At 41.3% G+C, this 12,747-nt stretch overlaps 1 protein-coding gene across 7 annotated transcripts in view; it reads left to right on the top strand.

The window, feature by feature from the left end:
• dlgap2a (discs, large (Drosophila) homolog-associated protein 2a) overlaps nt 1-12,747 on the top strand; it is a 143,003-nt gene that overhangs the window by 69,742 nt on the left and 60,514 nt on the right. Inside the window, exon 1 of one of the 7 annotated variants that reach the window (XM_034858115.1) lies at nt 2,296-2,324. The exons of the other annotated variants lie outside the window; for them this stretch is intronic. The gene's annotated coding sequence lies outside the window, so the exon portion shown is untranslated. Of the gene's footprint in view, nt 1-2,295; nt 2,325-12,747 lie in introns of those variants that run through there. 7 annotated transcript variants of the gene reach the window in all.

The raw sequence follows: 12,747 nt of genomic DNA, 5'->3' as shown, positions 1-12,747 counted from the left end.
AGGGAAATTCAAGAGCACTTTAAATTTAAACAGGCAGGACAAACTAATAGAGCCAATTGCTTTGAGTCTGTGGAATTATGCTGTAGGGAGTGGGAAGTAAGAAAGACTAATTAAACTAGTAAATTCTGTCCAGGCTTCAGCTGTCCACCAATGCACTTCTGACCATACTGTTTGTGTGTAGTTCAACCCCACAGACCCCAACCACCACCAACCCCCAGACATACAGAATTGAAAAGAGAGACTAAAATAAAGTTGCAGCACAATGCACTGACTTCTGCAAAGTGAAAATAACAGCTGGGTTTTCTCAGTAAAATTCTTTTTTAGTCCTCAGTTCGTCTGTGGTGTGAGCGTGCAGTGTTGTCTGATAGCACAAGAAACTGAATCCCATGATCTGTGTACAATTGAAGAAACACATTTTGAGGCTTTCTGATGGAGTACTCGACATTTAGAACAGACAAATGCAGCCTCAGTGCCCAGGTAACAACAAGCAGGCAGTTTTGTGATGTGACGGCGACCGGGACAGGCTGTGACACTTTACAAACCTGCCTGGATTGACAGCGACAACATAAACTTTAAAAGTGCTCTTTCTTTTCCACTGGTCTGCTCAGCTGTCCTTGCTGCACTCTGCCCATAAGCAAGGTCATCTGGGGAAGAAAGGTAGAAGTGGAAGCACTTTAGTGTTTTGAGAATTGATGGACATGTTTTGTTGTTTTTGTATCCCCATGATGTAGGGATTTGACACATCAAAAGAGCTGTCTTGCTGTCATAAGTCTTAAGTCCAAGGTTGCTGCAGAACTAATTAAGCCCCTAATTAGCAGTGATTTGACAAAGGAGAATCTCTGCATTAAAAGACAACATGGCCTCTTTTGGCCACTGCTACATCAGGGAAGAGAAACCAACTGACACTCCACAGCTGTTTTGGGGCCATCTGTGGAAACTAAAGTCTGAGGACATAGCAATCATTCTCATCATCATTTCGTTCATTATGCCCAGTGTCACAAACCTATTAAATAAGCTTGCTTGTTTAAAATAATCTTGGAAGGTTGACTTCACTTTTTCACGAGCTTGGCTACTGGGAAAAACTGATACTTCATTAATGCACATACAGTATATTGGTTTAGATTGTGAGCCTTACTGTTTGTTGCATGGGAATGTATTTGCAGATTTACAGAGGAAACTAGCAATTTATTATTCATGTGTACAAAGGACTGCATGATGCATGTGAAGCCTGTTATAGCCTTAAATTCAGTGGTGTAGTCTAATGTATTGTAGGGGTGGGGGGCGTCATATCAAAGTGTGAAGTCTGGGCGTCAAAGACGTTTCCTGCATTCTGATACCCTTTTATGGTAGGTATACCTTCATTTATCCTATGAAAAGGAAAACACAGATGACATGGACAATATATCAAAAATATAATGGAATACAAAGCAGTAAGGGGGCTTTTGCTAAGCCCGGATAAGCCCGGATCCTGAAGTTGACCCCAAAGCAACAAGGTCAAAATAAAATAGGTTAGTCATATTTGTCTTAAATGTATGGTGAATGGAGGAGACCGGCATTAGTGTAGGCGGGGCATTTGGGCCTGGTGGGACAGCATTACTCGACCCCTTATTTGTGAATACAAATATCTGAAGTGAAAGTTCTGTCACAAAATATGTTGTTGCTTATTATTGCACCTTTTTAAGTGGGTATATGGAAATCCTGGAAGTTTCTCAGTGGGTATACTGCACATACTTGTGTATCGTGTAGACTACACCACTGCTTAATTTAAAGAATTATTTCTAATGTGAGTTATAAAAATGATGGATAGTGTGCGATCATCAATCAATGCATTTTGTTCCTTTCATTTAAATTTGGAATCTCACCCAGGTTTTTGGCACACAACATCTATTGCACATGGCAGTGATGAATTGAAGCAATATGATTTCTCCATTTAGTTTTTTTTCCCCTTTGACGCCTGTTTCTGCATCATTTTTGTCTTTTTATGCGGCTGCCTCTTGCTGATGGTCATATTATGCATGGTGACTGGTCTTCTATTATATTGCACATGGGTACCGCTCTGAAAAGACATTAGGAGAAAAAAAGGTCCTTTGTGCTTCATGTTATTTCTTCAGTTTTAATGTTTTTATTTGTTTTTGAGAAAGAGAGAGATGCTGAGGCCTGAATAGCAGTATCATTTCTAAATTAAGGGCGGTGACGCTGACATTAGTTCCCGTACATGCATGAACAACAACAGACTTTTACATATGTGTTGCCTATTAATCTCCTGTTGTCTCTCTTTGGTCCTTGTTTAGAATCACAGTGCACACTGTGTGGTGAACCAGAAGGTGAGTGGGCCTCGGCATTCCCCAATAGCTCTTGTCATCGTCATATCCCGGCTTGTTGTTTTGCTGTTTGGAGAGGGTGGGAAGTGGAGCGGGGGCGACGCTGTGCTGCAGACACACTGTTCTTCACTCTTCATTTCAGCAGAGCAACGGTGCGGGCCAGGATTTAGTTTCCATGTAGAAGAATATTCACTGTGCATAAAGATAGTACCCTCCTTGTTTTGATTTCATTTAAGGCCCCACATTGTAATGCATTCAACAACTGCCCAGCACACAAACTGTCACAAGTGAACAGGGCATTGCAGTGTGACGTTGGTCACAAAAATACCCAAGGAGGTGGCCATTTTTATGCACTTCAGGTTACCCTTACGGACCTGACTGACAGCATGAAGGCTAAAGGACACGGCTGTGCTGACTGACCACACTTGCTTTTGCTTCACATTTCACTAAATGTTACAATTTGTGTACACATATCATTCCATTAGTGTCCATGCACTAATCTCATCTCACACACTCGTCTCATTCTCCATTGCCAAATGCAAATAATTTCCATAAGTCTCCATCCATTTCATACTTCAAGCCAGAGTTATTCTCTTTGCATGGACTACATTTTAGGGATGATCATTTCTTTATCAGTCCCTCTCTTCAGCTATAGCTGGTTATTATTGCTCAAGTGCTTCATCTATTGTTTGTTGTTGGGTTAATGTGAGTCTACCGTGACCTGAAATGGCCTGTAAAAAAAACAGGAGCTGACAGCTTTGGTTACATTTTGCAGTGATAGGGGTGAATCTAGTAATAACCCATGAACATGTTCAGTGACAGGCTCAGTAACAGACATGATATTTCCCTCTGGACTTAACCTTGTCCAGGAATCAGCCATATGTCTCTAAGCCAAGTAAGCTTTTTTCTATGTTTCAAAAATCGATAGTGCTTTCTTTGCTTTACTTGATTGAATTAAGTTGTAATCAAATCGAGCGTGATAACTGTGTGCCTGTGACCTTCCCACTAAGACCGGCAGAGAGCGGAGGTTGGACAGGCCTGAGGGAAGGATGGGGAATGTGTGCTGGGAAGAAGAACGCTCCCGAGGCACCTCCATGATGTTGCTCCATGTTGCACAAGGCATCAGGGTTGCAGAGCCACAGGGAGATGAATGGTGTCCCTAGAAACAGAAAGAGATCAGCCCTGGATAGATAGAGAGAAACTGTGTCTATAGCGCTTCTTGGTTTTAAACACTAAATGTGAGTAGTGCAGCTTTAATCTTCTCACAGAAAAAAAAAATACAATGGGTTTCATATAGTGGTCTTTGTTAAAATTGAGATATCATATTATCACTTGTGTCTAAAATTAAATAAAACACCCAGCCCTGATCTTTATGCTTGTGTCTTTCTCTGAGAATTGTCAGAGAAGAATTGAGCCCATCTAACTTACATATTGCCTGCAGGTAGTTGCTGTCCTGCGGTAGAGACAGAGAAAGAGTGTGTGATGCTGTGAGGGAGAAAGATAGAGCCAGTTTGAAGTGCAAAAATGCACATTTGCACATCCTGTCCCTTTGTCTTTGTGCTGAGCCAGGGGCAACATGTCCTGCTGGGACCCTCAGCCCATATCTCATAATATATAGTCACAAAATAACACACTCCAACACATAAAAGATTATTGGACACTGTTTTATGATTTTAGGGGGTGTCAAGGGATTTTCTTCAGTGAGTAATTGTTACCAAGTCCTGGTGTAGTTTAAAAGAATGTGTTATTCCATGTTCGTTTCTTTTGAAGCTTTTACTGAGTAATTTTAACGCTAACGCAGCAGTATTCTCCAAGCATATTTCTTTCATACAATACAGAATCCACATAAGATCTTGAAATGCTGAAGACACGGCTACTCAGTTAGCGTCTTCTTGTAGAATATTTGTTGTTTAGATACAGGAAAGCCAAAGGTATAGTTATTTTCTTTTTAAGATTGATCAATTACTGCTTGCTTTGGGTTGTTGGGTAAAATGGGCCATGCTCTAAATTGCAATGATATACGAGAAGGTATGGCTCCACACTGTGGAGAGACAAAGTTACCCAAACGAGGAAGCACCAGGACATTAGATTAACGAAACCTTTATGCTAGACAGAGGAAAAATGAGATGACATTACTGAGTAATAGCCATTATAGGACAAGGACAAGGAGTACACTTTAATAGACAGGTCATAAACATTATTGAAAAGTCTAAGACAAACCACAAAACTGAAATTATTAGGAAGAGTCGTACCCCAAGAATACACAACCTTTAATGAAAATTCAAACATAATTCTAGTCAAGCTCTGACACATGGTGTCAGCCTCATTTTTGCATTACTCATGTGGGGACAAGGAAATCACAGCTGTTTTTGAGTCAAAAAGAGAGCCCCATCCTTCAGTTGATTCATGGATGGGTTCACTCACTGACAGCAAATGTGAGAGGGAGCATTTCATCATTAACCAAACCTTCACCGAGGCCACAAACCTCATTGTGAAGGCGAGAGAAAAAAAAGGTTGAGAGAGAAAATGAGTAGAGGGAGGTGAAGTGTGTGGGATGCATCAAGGAGGACAAAGGAGAGTGAAGAAAGTAAAGGGTGAGTGGGCAAACCCTCTTCTAGAAATTACATCTATATGCAACTAATCTGTTTTGCTGTGTGCATTTTGGTGGGACACATGACTGCTGCATGGATTATATTCGCTGGCTTAGTTCATTGAAGACATCTATCCGTTTTTTTGCCAAATGGGAATTCTGCAGAGATGGTTGGGCTGGATGTTCTGGATAAATTGTTTTAATCTGATGTTAAAAAAGTAAATTCATCCAGTCTTGTCTTTGAAGTCACTATTCACTTTTTTGTTATTCAACCAAGACCACGATCTTTTGCTGTAAACATCACTATAACAAAGTGTAATCATCCTTTACTTAAAAAGAGCAGATATTGTATTCAAATCAAATGTATTATTATTAATGTAATGTATCAAACATTTAGCAGTTAAATTTAAACGTTTTGTGACTTGGCAGACATTCAGAAACAATGTTTCCTCATTATGTTGGTAAAAACAATCTAGGCTGCATTAAGTTGATATCAAAACATTTGCAGTTGAAAATTAGTAGTACATGAATGTAATGTTCTAAGAGGCATTTGAGTTGGAGGTTGCATTCTGAAGTCTGATGAACAAATAAGAAAGCAATAAAATTTGATAAATGAGAAAATATGGTAAGAGACATAAGGAGTCAGTGTGGTGGTCTCATATTGCTGTTATAATGTTTTTCATATTTCCTTGGTGCCCCCTCAACCAACCCTGGTAAATGAATGTTTTGGCATCAAAGCCTCTACATGTTGCGCAGGTCAATGTACTGAACTGTAATCCATTAAGCACCAAGCTCTTTAGAGTTGTTATATACGTCCCTCTATATTTACAGCCTCGGCCACAAACTGCACTGTATCAACACTGGCTCTCTCAATAATGTTGTGGTGTTGCTCAACCTCACCATATTCAAGCACAGGATTTTTTCAAGGCCCCAGTCACTTCTTTAGGAGAGGGGAGGAAGTCTTAGAGTTACGTTTACTGTAGGTAATATCATTACACCCTAATGCATATTCCCCCTGTGCCAGGAAAATCTGTCTCATATTGAATTGGTCAGCATGGATTTTTAATTTTCAGAAACTCAATTACATTGTATGTTGGCTAGACAAACAGGATGCATGCCAGACCGCTAGCCAAGGTCAGTGTCCAATATAGAGAGAGCGTATGCACTGCACGCACACTATGCTTGTTACACACCCACGGAAGTGCAGCAAGACACAAACATCCATTACATATAAAAAATATTGCGGTGCAAATCCGGCATCATAATAGCAATGCGCCGTGTTACAAACGCGCCTGGCTTTTAAAGGGAATGGGGGATGACATACTGTTTGGTTTAGTGCATGTTACGCCAAAAACAAAACCTATGAATTAATGAAAATACTAAGTACAACCCATTTGAACCGGGGGCACAGAACCTTTTTCCCACCGTCAAACTAGCAAAGTTTGAACACGCCCTATAACGCACCTGCGCCATGCGAGTCACGCCGTTCGCTTAGATTGTTAAAGTAGGGCCCTATCTATCGTTGGTGTTTTTCCCAAAATCCAAAAGAAAGAAATGTAACTTTTATTATTGTTTTACAGTGAAAACACCCCCCTACATTAATGTTCTGCAGTTTGAAGTGTACTTTTCAACTGAAGTGTGTCCATACTGGCAATTTGATTGGTGAAATGTTTGGATAGCACTAAAAATTGTTTGTAACATTACAGTTGAAACCACATAGACTGCCAATGCAAAGTCCTATTTATTATTGACTCATTCACGTTGCTGTGGCTCTGCACTATAGTAACCTTATGTCGTGATTGGAATTACAGAGTGATGTATGGTGCCCTGAGGTTACTGGACTACCCAACGCTGTGCTTGTGACGGTCTAGTCATGTGCCATCACCACAACTGGAATCAGTTGAATGTTTGCAAGCTCAGCCAATTTACTTCCATTAGTGAAAGTTAATTTCCATAGCTTCCGATAAGTCCTCAGAATTGTTATGTTAGAGGGACAAATGCATAACCAATGCTATGTTGGCTTGTTAAAAAGGGGGAAAACATTTGGGTCAACATTCGTGGGTTAGGATGTTCCAGTTTCTAATAATTAGCACACAACAGTTGACAGTCTCCTAGAAACTTTAGCCCTCAAAGGTCTGATAACCATTAGAATGGTGTTTTCCAACTATGATCCGATTCTCTCTGCACAAGTCCCATCTACATACAATTTCGGTTTTTGTAACACACTGATTGCTAAAGTAAATAGCAGAATCTGTTAAGTGCGTAGCTGACTATCCCTGTTAGTACTGTGTGTTTTAAACTTCACAAAGCTGCAGTTTCTGCTTTCAACTGTTTGGCCTTTGACACAAGTCGTGTCTCTCAGTCAGATCTTGGACTGCGGCTTTACCTGCCTTGGCCAGCAGACCTGGCTGTGCTCCATACACCATACTGTACACAGTCAAGTAGCCAAGCAGCCTGACGGCCAATAGTGCAACATTGGATTGCAGCGCGGATTCCAGCCCTTACGCTACGTTCCAGGGGCTTAATGTTTGAAATGATGGCAAAGCAGTAGCTTTATGTCACTAACAGCCATCTGAGAGAGAACGAGAGGGAGCGAGCAGGGAGAGTGAGAAGAAAATATAACATCTGAAGATTGCCTGCAGCTGCCCAGTGTGGGATTAAGAAAACCATGCTATTTAACAGAGCTTTTTTTTCCTTCACCAGGCAATGAGGAAAAGTGCAGCATGCAGTCAATCTTTTGAGCTTATCATCAAGTAACCAAAATTGCTCTCTCAGCTTTATCAACGCCTTATTCTCTTTTGAGTCGCAGACACACACACACAGAGCCAAAAACCATCACTCGTCGGCACCCAACACACTTTTAAAAAGCTTTTTTACCCTGCTTTGATATTTTTTTACTTAATATTATCCTTCAGTACATTTAATGGCTTAGGGAGACCCTTCAAGTAAGACAGTGAAATATAAAATCGTATTAGGCCAACATAATGAAGAAGGTCACGAGAGAAAGTTGTGGCAGATAGCTGACACTGGCTCAGATATTACATGCCATCTAATCTTGCTTCAATTTTAGTGCTGGTATGACAAATGTGTAAGGATGTTTCTGTTCTGGAGATTGAAATAGAACACCTCTTTCTTTCTCACACTCTGCTGCCATCGATCCACCTCTGAGTCACCGGGAACGCCAAAATCATTGGCTACAGTAATGAGAACGTTAATATACAGGCACCTTCCCAGAAAGAACTAGTGAGAAACCTTTAGCAGCCGTAGCAGAAGTTGGTTTCTGTGTGTGCGCGTGTGTGCGCAGCATCTTACAGCAGCTGTATGAGGGGATGCACGCCAGAGTGCTCACAAGAGAACTCCAGTGAGAGTTTTTGAGGTGAAGCAAGGCTTTTCCAGTGCTGTTTAACATACTCTGACATGACAACAGGTCATGTCCCATCTCACCACCCCCGTCCCCACACCCCAGAATCTTCCACTTAAAACAGCAGACCGCTTTACCTACCTCGGCTCCACTTTGTCCTCATAGTGCTCAATTGACACAAAAATACACACCCAGATAAATAAAGCCTCATAATCTTTTGGACGCCTATGCAACAATGTTTTTAAAAACTGTAACCTGAAGAACAGTTGCTGTCTACAATGCAGTATGTCTCTCCACTATGCTTTATGGGGTACAGTCATGGACCCCATATCGCCAGAACATCAGCAATCTAGAGGGCTTCCATATCCGGTGCCTAGAGAAGATCCTCAGTTTGTCCTGGGAAGAAAGAATCCCCCATACAGACATCCTAAGCAACACTGACTCAATCTGTATGGAAGCAGCGGTGGCCCGAAAACATCTTTGCCGGATAGGGCACACCATACACATGCCTGATCACTGCCTGCCCCGCCAAGTCCGCTACAGTCAACTAATGGGCACAAAGCGCTCCGCTGGAGGGAAAAGCGGCACTTTAAGGACTATACCAAGGACCTCCTAAAGCGAGCAAACATCCCCCTCACGCAGCTTGAATATCTGGCACTCGACAAATAAGCCTGGCAGGTCACCTGTGCCACTGCAGTCCCTCAAATACACCAAACCAACCAAGACCAACCATCCGAGAGGCGCATCAAGAAATACCAGCGGGCGGTTGGTGCAACCCTGGCATCTGGTTTTTGCCTGCACCATATGCGGACGAGTGTGCAGCTCAAGGATCGGACTCAACGCCCACGAGAAGTGGCACCAGCGGCAAGGTCGCTGAACCCACCCCCCTCACACCCCCATCCCTGGAGCAAGTGTCATCATCAAACACAATGGACAGCTAAGATTGTGTGTGTGTGTGTGTGCGTGTGTGTGCGCGTACATGCGTGCATGCCTGTGCGCGTGCATGTGTCTCCCAGCTGAGCAGCTGTCCAGGTTTGGCTGTAATGGTTGCAGGGGAGCGCATACAGAGCAGCTTTGCTCATGGAATCCCGGGATAGAGAAGGGAAAGAGCTTTCCAGGCAAAAGACTGATGAGCAGCAGAAACACTGGGTAAAGTTTGAACCAACTCAGAGGGGAATGTATTAGATGATAAAACGTTCCCATTTATGACTCATTTAAAAAAACACAGTGAGAGCCTGTTGGCAAAAATGCAATACATATTGTTTTTCAGTGAGATGACTCACTGATGAATTAATCTCCAAATATTTGTATCGTTATCACCCATGAGCATCATGTGCTGAGGCGGAATACGGTCAATAAAATGAGAGTGATACTTTTGAATTCATTGCTGCGTCTAACTTCACTGTAGCTCATGTGGTTTTATTGGACGCTTGGGGTGATAACAAGATCCACTGACCGTCAGCGTGCGAACAGTCTCATTACGAGGAAAGCTCCCAGGGGCTGTAAATTGGTGGAGGGAGGTGTCATCACTTTGCTTCTGATGCAGACAGCGTTCAGCTCTCATTTCATACTGGCGGTTATATGCTAAACACTCCATCTGGATAGGTTTTTGCAGTGGTAAGAACAAGTATGGCATGTTTTCACTTTGGATTAGTTTCCATAATTTTAAAATACTCACTAGTCACGACGAAACAATTACCAAACTAGTTTGGATCTGATGCTTGCAAGGCAAATATTTAGACAAAACAACAATGTACAAGATTGACAAACGTTTGGCAGGAATGAAGAAATCAGAAAGCAAAGTCATGTTTTAAGTATGACAAAGCCTTTGACATCACAACTGTCTTATCTGAATATGGGCTGTGTGCACTTCTTCTGTTGATTGAGTGGTCTAAAACTTTCAGAATGTTTATATAGCACCTAGACCTGCTTTATCATCTCAAAAGACATGAAAGTGTTCCTTTTTCTACCAAGAACCACTGTTCTAAACAATCGCTGTAGTTTGCTGATTGGTCAGATTCAGTAGATTCTCTGCATACTACATGTTTACCACAATTTAAATCTTACAGCGATTGAGGTTTTCAAATTGTTATCTTTGCGAGTTGTTTGGCATAGTTTGTTGAGACCCTTTTATATTTTTACAATATATTGTGTTTTTTGTTGGTTCAGTTTTATTCATGGTGGTACAAAAAAACTTTTAGATCACAATACACGTATACTGTTTGCTATTATGTTTGTATTAGTTACCATGCTGTCACACATCAGTAAGTGCCTAAATATTAAAAAAGTATCTGTTTTGAGGTGCATCCTCTGATACTGGGCTATTAAACAATATGAAGTTTTCACACAGAGAATACTTGATTCAAATATTTATGACCAATCTGAAAACATTTATTTGAAGCATTGTAAAAATGGAGCAAAGGGTCATAATTCAGTGTCAGCTGTAATTGACCATTTGCATTCAGAAAGGAAAGTCCTACAATTGTGCACCAGTCCATTGTGATTATGATCTCTTGTGTACGTTGCTCTTTCTCTAATTTCCCTCATTTTCACATATTTTAAATATATTATTTCATTATGTAACTCAAACTGGCAATTTAGATTTATTTTTGCTGGTTAATATCGCACAACTGTCTACTTAATCAAAACCAAACATCCAACAACATTCAGGGAGGTTTTCAATATACTGAGACTGGTCAATGACAAATCATTTTAACTAAGTACATACTGTTCATCTCTCTTTCACTTTCATGTGCCCTGCCTTTGTCCTCTTCTTAATATGATTGTGTCCCCTATCTCACACTCCTGTGGTCATCAGTGCTGTGGTCTTCTCCCTCTGGGCTCTACTTCTTTCAGAGCTGCTTATTTAAACCCCAAAGCTAACCTCTGGGAGCCTCTCACTATCTTTCTCCTTCACTACCTCTTTCTCTTCCTTTCTGTTCCCATCCCTCTTCAAACAAACACACACACTCAGGGGCAGAGGTGGGGTTTTCTCTCCAGTTTGTTCCACCTAGCCAGACAGGAACTCTTCAGAATTTTCTGCAACAAGAACCAATTACTGTAATAAGACTCAAAAAATTCCCTTGTTGATCCACCAATGTAATTGTTTCACATCATGCTTCTGCTGGCCATTTCTTCTTAGTCAGCCCTGGCCTAAATGATAAAGGGGTCTCATGTGTATGGACCCCCAAAGAAATAAATCATCCCTGTCTAACATGATGGCACTTTAGAGATGCTAGTGGTTACACAGCACCTTCAAACTCTCTGAATGTAAGCCCTGCATTGGGTTTTTGATAATAAACCAAGTTTATTGCCGCTTGCTCGCTTGGCTTAACAGGGCCAGATATATTGTATGGGATGATGCACTGACATGCTACTGGATAGCGAGCACACTGTTGCTATGTATAGTCTCAGAGCGCTCAGAAGAATAGATAGGAAGAGGATAAGACTGATGGCTACCGTCAGGCTGCAGCATGGGTGAATCATGAACCCTCCTATTTTCACCCATCTGAATTTCCGCTTAATGTTCCCCCTCTTTTTTTCTTTTTCTTGCTGGAGCAGTTGTCTCCTTTTCACCAGCGTTTTTTATTTTTGTGAGATTTCACAAAAGGGTTGTCTCTTATCATTTCAACTGAATTGACGCCATTGGCATTTGACATTGTGCCAGCAGAGCGGCTTGTAAAACAAGGAGGGCTGTAGCTAGATGAAATAGTGCTCATCAGTTTATTGTAGTGCATTGTTTACAACTTGATAAGTTCAAACAGCTTGAGGTCACTGAGAAGCCCAATCCCTTTTATAAAATAGGTCCTCTGTGCCCCATGACAGACAGTAAGTCTTTCAGTGACACTGAATCACCATGACTAGATAATAAACACAACACACATTCTACAGTAGAACATTGAGGCTATTTTTTTACTCGATTCAAGGATGTGCTGGTTTCATTGCCAAAGACTACTTTTCACTTTGTGTTTTTGCTCTCTAGTTCACGGGCCTGCACCAAAATCATATTATCACGCTCTGCAGCCTCTTCATTTAGCCAGATATTTGACTCAGTAGCACTGGGAAAAGACATTTTATTCTCAAAAGCAAGTCTGCCAGCAGGAAAAAGGGTTTATTTTCTTCTTCTCTGTTCTACTCGGCTTCCCCTAATGACAAACCTCACAGCTCATGTGAAAACCCACAATATCACCAGTAATGTACCAAATACAGTGTTTTTAATAATAAATAAAGTTATAATAATAAAGTATTTGAGTATATGTACATCCACAATTTGGGACTTGGAATATAGTACTTTAGTGACCACTCTATCTGCAGCTCTATTAGCAATTAGCTCTATTAGCTCAACGCACCTCAGGTGAACCCAATATGAGTTGAGCAAGACAGATTTCCCACCGGGCCAGAATTCATTGCCTTCAGTCGGGCTAAGACCTGGTGGCGACATAAACACATACTGTATGCTCAGAGCACCAAAAGTT

Source organism: Etheostoma cragini, chromosome 20 (genome assembly GCF_013103735.1).
Source record: "Etheostoma cragini isolate CJK2018 chromosome 20, CSU_Ecrag_1.0, whole genome shotgun sequence".
Lineage (NCBI taxonomy): Eukaryota > Metazoa > Chordata > Actinopteri > Perciformes > Percidae > Etheostoma > Etheostoma cragini.
This window is presented reverse-complemented; position numbering and strand designations above follow the sequence as displayed.